This window comes from Gorilla gorilla, chromosome 1 (assembly GCF_029281585.2).
Source record: "Gorilla gorilla gorilla isolate KB3781 chromosome 1, NHGRI_mGorGor1-v2.1_pri, whole genome shotgun sequence".
Lineage (NCBI taxonomy): Eukaryota > Metazoa > Chordata > Mammalia > Primates > Hominidae > Gorilla > Gorilla gorilla.
Window position 1 is genome coordinate 118,514,132 of NC_073224.2, and position 13,482 is coordinate 118,527,613.

General features: G+C 50.4%; 1 protein-coding gene across 3 annotated transcripts in view; it reads right to left on the reverse strand.

Annotated features, from left to right (window-relative positions):
* The window catches only part of SYT6 (synaptotagmin 6), a 63,384-nt gene that overhangs the window by 25,755 nt on the left and 24,147 nt on the right, over positions 1-13,482 (reverse strand). The gene's annotated exons all lie outside the window — the stretch shown is intronic.

Sequence of the window (13,482 nt, forward strand, 5' to 3'; positions counted from 1 at the left end):
TATGAGAGGATACATCCTGCTCACTTAAACCTGCTAGTGCAGCACCCTGGCCTCAGCCCATCATTTCTCATGAAAGTCACCTGTTAAGTCATTCTCTCACCAAGTGCCAAACTGCTGCAGCAGACACTGCCTCAGGGGAAGGAGGGAGGGGGAGAAGCTAGGCCAGCAGGGGCAGAACCCCTGGGCCAAAACTCTTGTCCCCAATGTGGCAGTTCAGCGGAAGAACCCCGGGCCCTCTCTGCACAGATCTTTGTACCTGAGGTCTCTGGGGCGCAGCCACCAGGACTGGGAGGAGGAAACCCATATATGAAAAAGTTTTGAGCCAGTGAAGTGTTTCCCCTGTCTCCTGTAAAGGTGTAGTTATATTCCTCACTGTTATTTCCTTGCTTCCTTAGGTCTTGAGGAGGGGTGAGGAGATGGTCTGTGATCTCTACAGGCTTCTTGGGAGAGTTGAAGGTGTCAGATCTCAAAATTCATTCCCTTGGTGCAGGATATTTAAGGATCAGAGCAAAGCAACTCCCATCACATGCCACTAGGAAGCAAGAGGCCCCAAGTGATCAGCCAACTTATCCAGTCCCAGCTTCCCAGCAAGACCACATTCAGCTTAACAATCAATGCCTCTTTTCCAGTGTTCCACCCCTGCCCGGAACTCAGGAAGTCCTCCCAAATGGCTGACCCAGTTCCTGGGGCATCTATGCCTTCCCTCCTAGTTCCCACCTACTATTACATCATAATTTAGAGGTTATGCCTTCTAAGACTGTATCAGTTTTGACTCCACCTTCTCTTCACCAAAACCAAGAACCTTCCCTTGGCCTCATAATGTTTTAGGCATTTTGGTGGCCTTCATCTAGACCCACGACTAATCATCAGTGAAGAACTCCTGATTCATGATTCCAGAAGGGAAGAACCATGAGTCTGCTACAGGAGTTTTAGTATAAACAGTTCCAAGGAGCGATGCACGGAGTTGGGCACAGAACCTGGGGTTCGAATCCCTGCTCTGCTGCTTTGCAGCTGTGTGACTGTAAAACTCACTGAACGTCTCTGACCCTTTCTGATGATGGGCAGTATTGTCATGCTTGAGGTGGCTACCTGTGAGGCAGGTGCCTTTCGCCCTGATTTACAGGCATAAGAGGAAACCATGGGGAGAGCATGGCCAGCTGCTAGTAGGAAAACCGAGACGTGCATATAGCAAGAATACAATCTGTTTGTAAGCCTTTCATTCTCCTGCCACATGGAGGCAGGTGGTGGCACTAAGCCCACTGGGTGTGCAGTCCCCACTGCCTGCCTGGTGGGCTGAGGGGCCAGGTGTGCCCCATGGATGTCTAAGTCAGCAAAAGTTGGAGGAAGAGGCAGCTGCCTTGGAGTTGTTCCTGGGTAGAGGGTGGGAATCACACATCTTCTAGCCTGGATTTCAGAGGCCCCAGCTCCTGCCTGCAGGGCCCCATGGAAGCTGAGCTGATTTGCTGGCTCTTTCTTCCCTCCCAGCCCTGGGCTTCCCTACCCAGCAGCGCCTTCAATCAGTAGGATTGGGGAGGACATCCTGTGTCTTCTCAGGCTCCAGTTCAGATGTTCCCAGTAAGAGAACTGAAGGGAAAAATTAAGCTGGCTCTCAGAGGCCTGGGTTCAAATCCCGGTTCTGCTGCGAATCAGTAGAATGATATGGGGCAAGTCACTGTGACTCCCTGAGCTGTGCATCCTCAGCCGTAAAATGAGAGCATTGTACCAGATGACCTCGCCTCCTCATTAGTAAAATAGGGTGAACCGTGAAGCCCAATGAGTGTATGCACTGAAGACACCTCGCAGGGATCTAGTGCAGAGCAAACTCTTCAGACACTTTCGGGCCCCTTCCTATTCCATCCTGCTGTGGAGCTGCCTCTGGCCGCTAGTGGGTTGGCTTCAGCCATCTCCAAACTGCATCCTGACAATGCCTCACTGGAAGGAGAAGCAAGCGGTGTGGGAGAGGGGGAGAGGAAGGAGGGAGCATGGGGCCAGGATCCCAGAGATTCCCCAGGAAGTACACAGCTCTTTGCTGGGAGGTTGCTATAAACCAGGCCCCAGGCCTCCCTTCCCCCTGCTCACCCAGGAGCACGATGATGAAGTGCCAAATTAGCTCCATTATTGTAACTCCTCCAAAAATTACAGGCCGCATGTTCTGCCAGAGCCAGCTAATGTCTCTCATTGGTAAGCAGGTGACACTAATAGTTATTTCCTCCCTTCCAGGCACCAAGTGCAGAGTGGCAGAAACAGAGTGAGGCTCAGGCTGGGAGGAGGGAGGCCCAGGGAGAAGCCGAGGCACTGGACGGCCCTGGTGCCAGGGGTCGCCTGAGTGCCACAGCAGAAGTTTGCAGATCCTCCCTTTGGCTTGGAGAAACTGCCTCTTTGCACTGTATGAACCTGGAAACCTCCCTGCTCAGGAATGGTGCTGCCTGGCATCTGGGGAGGCCACAGCCCACAGGCCATGCCAGGCCCTCCGGCGGGGTGTCCCTGGGGCTCCTGCTGCTGCTGCAGAGGGGCCTGCTGCTCCCCGGCTGTCCCCGCGGCTCAGGTTCCTTCTCCCAGGCGATGCCCAGCTTTCTCTGGCTTCCCACACAGCAGTCAGCATTTCCTCTCTCACCTCTTCCATCCTCCCCCACCCCCATCTGCCTCTCCTCTCACACCAGACAGAGCCACCTCCTGTTGGTGTCAGCTGAGGCAACGCTTCCTCAAGGGGGCAGGGTCCCAAACGGGAGTGGAAATAGCCCATTCCCAGGCATACCCAGGCCCCTTTCTTCCAGGTCCAGCAGCGGGAAATCACAGATTCCTGGACCTGGGATGGCTCCTATGTCTCTGTGATCACTGCCCTCCGTGCACACCATTGTTCTGCAGGGCATCCAGCAACTCAGTCCCAGCCCAGTCCTTCCTAGAGATAAAGGTGGGAATCGGGTCGGCCTGACGTCTCTCTTTAAAGAATTCCCAGCCAAGCCCCTTCTGCAGTTAGTAGTTGAAGTGTAAAGCCCTCTCTGGTGATCACTGTGAGAACTCAAGGGTCCCAAGAGATTACAGACCCCTGTTCATTTCACATATCAGAAAACAGAGGCTTGGAAGGGCTGTGTGCCCCTGGTGATTCTACTTGGAGTTTTCCAGCTCCCAGGCTAAGCTGGAATCCCTTTCTCTTACTTTCCAATTCCATCCCACAAGTATAAATTGAGTACCTACTGGATGCAAGGCCAGGGTTCAGGGCTCCAGGGCACATGGACAGTCCCAAATTCCAGGAACTACCTACCTCTAACACTGGATGACGATAAGGAAGAACTTTAAAGATACTACACATAGCTGGCATTCATTGAGCACTTGCTGTGTGCCGATGGACACTTGGCTGAGATTTGTGTGAATTCTCTTCTTTAATCCTCACAACAACCTTATGGAAAAGGGTTATTTTTACCCACACTTTACAGATGAGAGAACAAGCATGGAGATATTACGTTAAAGAGTGGGGAGATATGGCTTGAACCCAGGCAGCCAGACCCCAGGGTCTACCTCAGCCACCATGCCAAGCCAGCTTGGTTTTCTGAAAGGTTGTCCCTGAGAATTGTTCACCCAATGCTTCTAGAGCTCTGACTGAGCAGGGTTTGACGGGGCTTTACACATTCTCTCAGTAACTTGTTTTTAAAAACCTCTCTCAGGCCGGGCACGGTGGCTTACGCCTGTAATCCCAGCACTTTGGGAGGCGGAGGCGGGCGGATCACGAGGTCAGGAGATCGAGACCATCCTGGCTAGCACAGTGGAACGCTGTCTCTACTAAAAATACAAAAAATTAGCCAGGCATGGTGGCGGGCACCTGTAGTCCCAGCTACTCGGGAGGCTGAGGCAGGAGAATGGCATGAACCTGGGAGGCGGAACTTGCAGCAAGCCGAGATCACACCACTGCACTCCAGCCTGGGCGACAGAGAAAGACTCTGTCTCAAAAAAAAAAAAAAAAAAATCTCTTTTAAAGATTCTCATGTATTTGTCACAACAAATTTGTGAGCTAGGTTTTATAATTACCCCCACTTTGCAGCTGAAAAACCAAAGGCACAGAGGTGTTGATGAGGTCTCAGAATTCAAAGACCACACTATGATCTCTCCTTGTGATGGTGTTCACTATGTGATGCCCTCGGTAGAAAATTTCCTCTTGTCCTAGAACCAGGAATAGCTTTGTGTTTCCTAAGCCTCTGATTTGTCTTTACTTAATGGACACTGAATTCTGTGACTATCTTTCCCCTATTGTGTTATCTGCCAGAATGCTTCAAGTCAATCGTGTGGCAGGTTTGGAGGGCAGGGCGTGCACATTGTGTAGGGGACTCGCTGGACTCCAGAATTTCACATTCTTTCACTTATTTTTTTGCTACTCTTTAATGATGTTTTAAACTTATTTTTAATCTTGTCGCATGTCCTATGAGCTAGCTAAATCTTTTCTGGAGCAACACAAAGTGACAAGCAAAATAAATAAATGTTTTTATTACTTGCTGTGCAACCTCAGATAATTCACTTAGTCTCTCTTAGCTTAATTTTCTCTATCTACAGAATTAGGATAATTCCTCCTACCTGCTGAGGATTAAATGAGACAATGTGTGCAAAAAGGCTCTGTAAATTCAATAGTGCTATATAAAGGCAAGGTGACTTGTTACCAATATTGTTGTTATTAGTAACAAGATGGGGTCCCTGCCCCTGGGGCACCTGCACTCAGGGATTGGTAAAGAGGGTGTGGCTGGCTAGGACTCCCTCCTACATCACTGGAAAGACACTCAGGGTTGTGTGGCTTGAAGGAGCTGCTGATGCTGCCCTGGCTGGAGAACAGAGCTGCATCAAACCTCACGCTGTCCGTGCCTAGAGGCAGGGCCTTCATTGAAGCTGTCCCTACCGCCCTGCCCACTGGGCAGCTAACTGGCCAGAGAGGGACAGGCGATGTCTCCATAGCCACCAAGGCCCCCAGGGGGAGGTTGGCAGTCCCTGTGAGGTTGTAGGACTCTCCAGAGAGTCTTCTAGGATCTCAACCTCATCATCTGAGAAGACCATGGCCCCTCCTACTCCTAACATCTCAGAATGCTCAGGGACTTGCTGATACGAGATGGGCAGTGGCCTTGGTCTTTGGTGAGAAGGCTGGCTTGGGGCCTGCCAGATCTTCAGGCCTGTCCTCACTATCCCTCCTTGGAGCCTTGGCCCTGCACACCTCACACTCTCCTCCCTCCTGTTCTTCACTCCACATCTTCCCTTCTTTCCAGCATTCCTCCAAAATGCCTTAATCCTGAACATTTGCAGGCCCAACCCAGCCAGTGCATCAACCCCTCACAGCCTCCATGGTAGTCCTCTCCCTTCACTGCATTCACATTGTTTTCTAAGCAACAGGAGGACTCTGGGGCTCATCGAAATGGGAGTTGCAGTATTCTTGGGAGAATGGGCTTATAGTGAAACGTATTTTTTGTGGCTTTCTGTATTTTCTAAATTATCTAAAATAAGAATGTAAAACTTTACCTTGAGGCAAAGAAGGGTAAAATATGTTAGTTATATAGTGTGTAAGGAAAATGATATCAGCTTTGGTTCTCTGCTCTATCATTTTAAAACTGTGTGACTTCAAGGAATTGCCTCAGTTTCCCCATCTATAAAATGGAAATACTGATATCTTCCTATATTGAGGTTAAATGAGAACATGTCTTTGGAAATTTATTTATAAACACATTAGTTATTGTTGTTGTTAGATTCAAGAGCAATAAACCACGGCAAGAACCTAGGAAGGCCCTTGTCTCATTGAAATTGTATTGCACCCTAGTCACAGCCCTGTGGTAGAGATTCTTGTCCACATTTGGCTAAGGGGGAAAGCGAGAGGTGAAGTGGTTTGACAGGCCACACAGTGGAGCCACCTTCAAGGCACAGCCTCCTGACTCCAACTCTTGCTTACCTGCAGGCTCTTGGGGCCTGGAACCGAGTCTGCCGTTGGATCCATGCCCCTTGCAGGGTCTCATGGATCCTGACTGACAGCGCAGAGCTGACTGCGTGGCCTTGAAGGTGCTACACCATTATCAGGACCTCAGCTTCCCTGTGAATGAAATCTTTGTTCTCCCTTCTCAACACATGAGAGATGCAACCTGACATGGAAGTGGTTTGGGTTTTACTATAATCACACTTAAGGTTATTCCTAAGCGCATCATCTTCAGGCTGCAAGGTCTCCTCGAAATTCTTTTCCAAACAGAATTTCTTAGCGGAACCAAAAAATGTCCCTCTCTTGGGGACTGGAGTCCTCTAGGGGGAGGAGGGTTGACAGAAAGCCAATCAAACAAGATGGAACAGGAATGAGCCCTTTGCTGCTTCCCTGGTGTGTGATGGACACAGCATGTGCATTCGTGTGTGTGTGTGTGTGTGTGTGTGTGTGCGCGCACCTGAGCATATGCACACACACACATGGGGCTGCCTGGGGTCTGGCCAGACTCAGGGTGGGTGGCAGAGGGCTCTGCTGAGATTCTACTTCCCTATCTCTTGCAGGAGGCAGAGATGAGCGCAGCCAGAGTTTCTCTGGTAAAAATTCTCCAAATAGGGTTGGGGGAATACTTTCCTAGGGAACACCCACTCCCTAAAAAGAGCTGGATGGCTGCCTGCACTTGGATAGGATTCACTAAAAATGCCCTTTCAGCAGGAATTGGAGTTACAAAGGCCTTCACTGCCAGCCTTTCCCCCTGGCCTCTTTTTCTCCACAAACCTACCAAAAAGGCCCAGCAGCACCAAGAAAGGTTGGTTCTCATAATTTCCCCCATCAAAGTCACCTTGAGCCCTAATCCCCTACTTTCAAAATGCCTGTCCGGGCCCTGCCCGCCCAGCACAGCTTGTCAGCGTTAGAATCCTGACTCACACCTCCTTTTCTCCAGGGCCCTCGAGGCACTCTGAGCTTGGCTGTTCCGCGTGCTCTCCTTCCTGCCTTTTTGCTTCCAGCTGACTTTCAGCTAGTTCCTCTGATGTATTGATCCTGGGAGGGGCTGGGCAGGGCTCCCGGCAGTGTCTCACAGGGCCCTGCAGGAGTGACTCAGCTGGAGATGGCTCTGACAATGTGGAGGAGGCATTTTCAAGCAGGTGCCTCAAGTCACAAAGCTAGCCCTGTCCCCAACTTCTCAAGAAGGGAAATGCTTATCATGTTGTCATGACACACCACCAGAGCTGTTTTTTTCTCTCTGGAAGTTGGACTGTTCCTAGCACATGGTCCAATGTGTCACTACAGAGATGTGAGTCAACCAAAGGCTCGAGGAGGGATGGACTCACCCTGGGAAAGAGCCCCAGGCCAGTGCTGTTCCCGTGCATGTGGGTGCAGGGGTGGCGCAACAGGCTGTCCTCTCCCCTCTCCTTCTACAAAGCAGTGACCTCTTTTATTCAAACAAAGTGCAAAGCCTTTTGAGGGCAGCAGAGAGGAGCCCTGGAGAAGGCTGGCAGGTGGCCAGGGTGGCTGAAGCTGGACCCTCTGTCTCTCCCCCTGGACATTCTCCGTCTTTCCTTTTGGGTTTTCTTTCTGGTTCTAGGTGCTCCCTCATGTTCTGTCCCTGCATTCTCTTTAAAGCTCCAACTCAAGTGTAGACCCAACCCTGCTCCTGGTTCCCATCACATCCCTGAAAGAGCCTGGTAATATAAAAAAGAACTTCTTCAAATACTAAGGGTGAGCAAAAGGAAATAACCACAGACAAAGCAAACAACACTGCCTCAGGGTCTCCAGCCCCAGGTGGCCAGGACACTTGCACAGGCCCCTCCCCAGCTCTTTCCCTGGCAGCTCTCTGCCTGTCCCTGTGGATTGGCATCCTCTCTTTTATGGACATTTACCTCTAACACTCTGTCTCTTTTCTGGCTGAGACCCCATCCAATTCTTCCACCTGGCTGGGGCCTCCTTCTCATTTTGAATGGAAGGCCTCATTTTGAATGGAAGGACTGGTTCATTCTCAGGAGACTTGCAGAACTGGGAGGGTTGAGATAGAAGTGGCTTCCCCCTTCCTATCTCAGGTGGCAACTCCACCCAAGCCCTAAGGAGGGGCCCCTCTCTGCATATATAGGAAAATGGCTTTACAAGCCCCACAGAAATGCCAATGGCCATAGCAATTCTTAGGAAACAGAGAAAGCAAATGCCATTTGAAACCATAAAAGCCTTCTATGGAGGGTGGAGCCTGGTAAAGGCAATACAACAATCTTAGGGTCCCCACTGCTCCTGGAAATGATGGCCAGTTATTCAGTTAGAAATCTTGTTGGGTTTTAAATGTGAGAAGATGGGGCCGGAACTGAGCTACACCTGGGGATGGGGCTGGGGCTGGACAGAAGTTAGGCAATTTAAAGAGGGACGTGTGGTTGTTTGGATTTGAGGCCTAGAACTTGTGGGGAAGGGAGAGGGAAGACGACAGAATGATGGGAGTGGTGGGGAGCTGGGGGCAGATGCCCACCAGCAGTCTGCTGTGCCACTGGGAAGTGGCACTTTCCATCACAACAGACCTGCAGTTAAGTGCTGCTCCTCACTTTGTGTTGCTTGGAGTGTGGTGGAGCTAGGCCCGTGTTCCATGACTGGGTCAATGAAGGAAGAGCCATCGGAGACCAAGAGGAGGATGACATTTCAGAAGAGGTGGAACGTTGGTGGCAGAAGGGACTATGATCATATATGCTCTCCCCAACCCAGGAAGAGGCAGGACGCATGGAGAGAGCCCCTGTTAGCCAGTTCCTGAGTGGCAACATGGGGGAGGGCTCGGAGCACATGCAACCGGCTGGCCCAGGTGGACTGCTGCTCACTGGCCTGGTGACCTTGAGCAGATTGCCTGAGTTGCTTCGTCTGGAAACTGGGGATAACACCAGTACCTACCCTGCAAGGCAGGGGTGATGAATGAATAAACAATGCACTTACAGCCTGGCACGCAGGAGGCCAAGAAGCTCTGGTGGACACCCTGCTTAACGTGCAGTTGGAATTCTGCACATAAATTGTCATCTGAGGCCTGTTTTTGCACCCATTCCTGATCTCACCTCTGTTCCCTCCCACCTCAAGTACATCAGACACAGGTTTTGTGAAGAAAACATAAAATAGCTCCTAGGGAAACCCGACCCATGGTCAAGGATGTTGGTGAACTCCAAGTTGTCTCAAATCCAGACGATCAGCAGGGTAGGACTCTAAAATGACAGTCTTTTGAAGCAATTATTGGTGTTTTTCAGGCCATCAAGATGGAGGGCAATGCCAGCCTGTGCTGGCCAGACATGGATGAACATCTTGCTGTGGCTCATCCTGTCCCAGGGGCTGTCTCTCTACTCTAATTCCCTCATCCCAAGGCCAAGTGGACTCCATGGAAAGCTCTCTACTCAGATTTCAGTGCAGCCCTAGAGAGGCCCTCAAGGTCTCAGGGACTTTATCCAGAAAGGAAGATATTAAATATTCATGGAGAATGAGTAGGTGTCAATTCAGACATGAGAGGAAAATGTGGCTACAGTGGACGGCTGATGAGGATGAATGAGGGCCAGATGGGCTCAGGGTTGGCAGTGGCGTGGGGGCTGGAGGGAGGGGGAGGATGGCTGCTGTAGAGACCAAATTTTTCTGTATTGCTGCTGACACTAAAACACCATAAACATATGCTAGCAACTGGACAAGGCTGACCTATATTCTACAGCTCACCTTGTCTCCTTCCTCCTCTAAGATAGAAATATTTATGTACCATGGGGAGATTTTGGGTGGGGGTTAATTGGCTCAGGATCAAAACACTTTGATAAATGGCCTCTTTTTTCCCTGGTTTTCCTGCTGATGTTGCTTGTTGGTTTGCCTGTTTCTGGTCTTAGATCTTCCTTGCATGGAAAAGACTAACTTTTGGGAGAGGGGAGGGGGTCTTTGCTCTGTGCCCTTTGACATTTAATGCCTTTAACTCCAAATTCTGTCTTTCACCTCTTCCCTACAGTGTAGAGAGGCTCACAGGCACAGGATGAAGGCAGTGAGTAGGCAGGGGCCTGGGAAGGAAAGAGTAAAAACAAGGCAAGAGAATTTCCTATAAAAACCCAGAGACTAGGAAGGCAGTAGGAAGGGCATGGGCTGGGTCTCATGAAACCTGATTTGGAGCCCAGATTTGCATTGACTCCCAACCACCCCAAGCAAGGTGTGAGACTTCTTTGGTCTGAAATTGCTCATCTATGGCAGGAGGAGGTTGAGCCAGGTCATCTCCGAGGCTCTTTCTAGCTCTGACCACCCCCAAGTCCATGAAAATATGGAGTCATAACACCATGGTCCGCGGGAAAATGTGAAGTCCCTCAGGGACTGCTCCAATTCTCCCGAGTTGGTTGCTATTCTGGTCATAGTTACACCCCATGACCCTAGTCTCTCTGAATTGCTGCTGATCTAGAAAACTGCATTCCCTTCCTCCTGGATGAATCCTGGAGTTCAAAAGTCTGTGACAGTACCCAGAGGGGATTTTGGCTGTTGCTTTCCTTGCGACCAAATAGTCTCTCTCCAGGAGAAAATGTCACTGTGTGTTATTAGGTGGTGGAAGCACTAAGCAAGTGCATATGCTCTGGGAGCAAGGTGGGGGGAAGCATGGGAAGTACATCTGTGTTGGAGAAATCGCTTTTTGTTGATGCATGAGCTTGTTGCCTAATGATTTCCCATTCATCCTCTTGTAAGGGAAAGATTAGATATTTATTCCATCCAGAGGCACAGCATACTAATGAGGGGCACATTTGGCCGGGGGCAGGTTCGGCTTGCCCACCAGCTCTGTGCTGAAGCAGGCTGCGAGCAGAGGGAGGGAGGGAAGACAGGGCTGCGGTCTGGTTGCCAGTGAGAGCCGTACCCTACAGGAAGCTGGCCTGAGTGGGCAGTGGGGCTGTCTGGAGGCTAGGGAACTCATCAAGAGTGAAAGTGGAACTGTCTCCACTGTCTGGGCCTCCGGCAGCTTTGTAAGGCCATTCCTTCTGAAGCAGCAGAGAAGGATCTTTTGTGAAAGGCCAAGTTTAGAAACAACTTAAATAAGAACACCCAAGGCCAGCAGAGCTGAGTAGCTCTGCTTACTGCAGGTCAGAGCCCTGTCTGGACCATTAGCTTTGTTTTCCAGCATCACATGGGAAACCTTTAGCCCCCTGGAGCCAAGAACAGCTACAGGTCCTAATTTTGGCTCAAGTGAGAGTGTGTGGAAGGGTCACTTCTGCAGCAGGAACAGTTTGTGGACTTGGAGTCCTCACCTGTGGTGGAAGGGGCCTGCTGCTGCTCAGCTGTGGGAGTGTGTGACTTGACTCCTGGATTGACCATGGAGGCCCTAGTGAAGGCTGCCCGTGGGTTGGAGGGTGGAACCCACACCTCTCCTCTTTCCTTTCTGGGTTCTTGGTGGATTTTCAGCAATCCTTCTCTAGAGGAGCCTTGGCCCCTTGGGCAGTCCCAGAAAAGTCAAGGTCCTGTTGGCTTTAGAACCTGGGGCTGGACACAGTGAGGCACATTCTCAGTATCTGAGCTTTGAGCATGGAGGGACCCCTCCCTGCACCCTCCAACCCCCAATTTCCTCCTAGTCACTATAGGACATGAGGTCTGAGGTTAGGGCTGCTGTTACTATTCTGGAGCAGGAAAAGCTGCTCCTTGCTTGATGTTCCCATCTGACCAAGAAATCCTTCCAGGGAGGCAACCCAGCTCTTCACCTCCTCCCCTCTTTGGTGAGAGGTACAAAGGAGAGGTCCCACCCATCTCTGCATTGGCAGGAGTGGAAGGAATAAACTGTGAGTAGGATGCACTGGACATTTCCAGCCATTGGCCCAAGGGAGGGGGTGCCAAAGAATAACAAGGATGATGAGACCAGGCCCAGGGGAGCATGGGGGCAAATGAACATCCAGCAAAGACAACCGGGGAGCTGCACAGCTCCCGTTGAGCGGCAAACACACAAGGGAGCCTTGCAGCCCTACCAAGGACCCGGTGGCTTCTGACTCAGGTGGGTGGGGGCCAGGCAGCTGGGAGGGCCACTGCTGGGCTCACTTGGACTGCTCAAAGAGGGCCACAGGACTGGCCATCTTCATGCATTATTCACAGTGCTCCGGCTGCAGGGTTTGGCCTGGGGAGCAGTCTTCATGGGTTTGGGCAGGCCACCCAGGCCCCCAGACTCAGGCATACCTTTACACACACTGGGGCTTCTGTGTAACCCTGATTTGCCCTGCTGGCCTCTTTCAGAAAACTCTCCCTCTCTGCTTCCATCCTGGCTTGGACCTGCATGTGGGAGTCCAGACACTTGGGAATTTAAGGCAGAATTCTACAGATACTGAGCCTTTCTGCAAATTTCTGATGGAAAGGGTGGTCTTGGCCTGAATTGTTCTGAGTTGCTCTCAGTCAGGGCTGCTCACTCTACCTCCCTGTCCCAGCCCCAACTTTTCCCTAAGCTATGGCCCATATATGGAACCAGCCTGTTGGCATACTGCCAAACCAACCTTCCTAGACCTTTAAAAACCCATTTCAAGAGTTGCACCCTCCAGAAAATTCCCCCAGAATAACATGGCCCGTGTCCCCGTTCCACAGTTGATCTTCCCCACTCGGGTTCCACCAAAGCGGCCCTTGTCAAGGCCGATGATAAGCTCCTTGATGCTGAACAAACTGGCCAGTTCTCAGTCTGCATCTTACTTGATTGGTAATAGCATCTAATACAGCTGAGCCTTACCCCCATCCTTCTGGAAACACTTCCTTTGTTTCCTGAGACACTGTACCCTCCTGGCTTTCCTCTTTTCCCCTGCTGTTAGTCTCCTTTGCTGGGTTTTCTTCACAGCCCCACATAAATTGTTAGAGTACCTCATGGTTAAATCCTGTTCCTTTCCTCCTTCTATCTAAACTTATTCCACTGGGATCTCAATTAGTTTCATGCCTCTTGACACCATTTATATGCTGACATCTCCAAAATCTGTTTCTTTAGCCAAGACCTCACTCCTGGACTCCAGACTTTTTATATCCAGCTTCCTATGTAGCATCGCCACTTGGATGTCCAAAAGGTATCTCAAATATGACATGTCCAAATCTGAGCTCCTAATCTTCCTCCCCATATGGGTTCTTCCTCCAAGATTTCCCAACTCAGCATCCCAAGTTGCTCGCACTGAAAATCTTGATTCTTCTCTTTCTCTACACCTTAGACCCTCCACCCAGTCTGTCATCAAATACTGCTGGCTGTGCTTTCAAAATATATTCAGAGACTAGCCACATCTTACATATCTACCACCATACTTGTTCAACCTATTTTCATCTCTTTTTTAAGACACATCCCCACTGACTTCCCTGCCTTTCCTCTGACTGTGTACAGTAGTCTAGTCCCCGCCCATCAGCTGCAGTGATCCTTTTAAACTTTTGGTTGTGGAACCATATTAACCTCTCCTGCCTCTTACCTCTCCCACTTCATCTTTCACTCTTTCCCCTCCCCAGCCCTGTTTCTGCTTCTGCCACACTGGTCCTCTTGCTGTTCTTTGTTTTTCTCTTTCTTTCTTTCTTTTTTCTTTCTTTCTTCTTTCTTTCTTTCTTCTTTCTTTCTT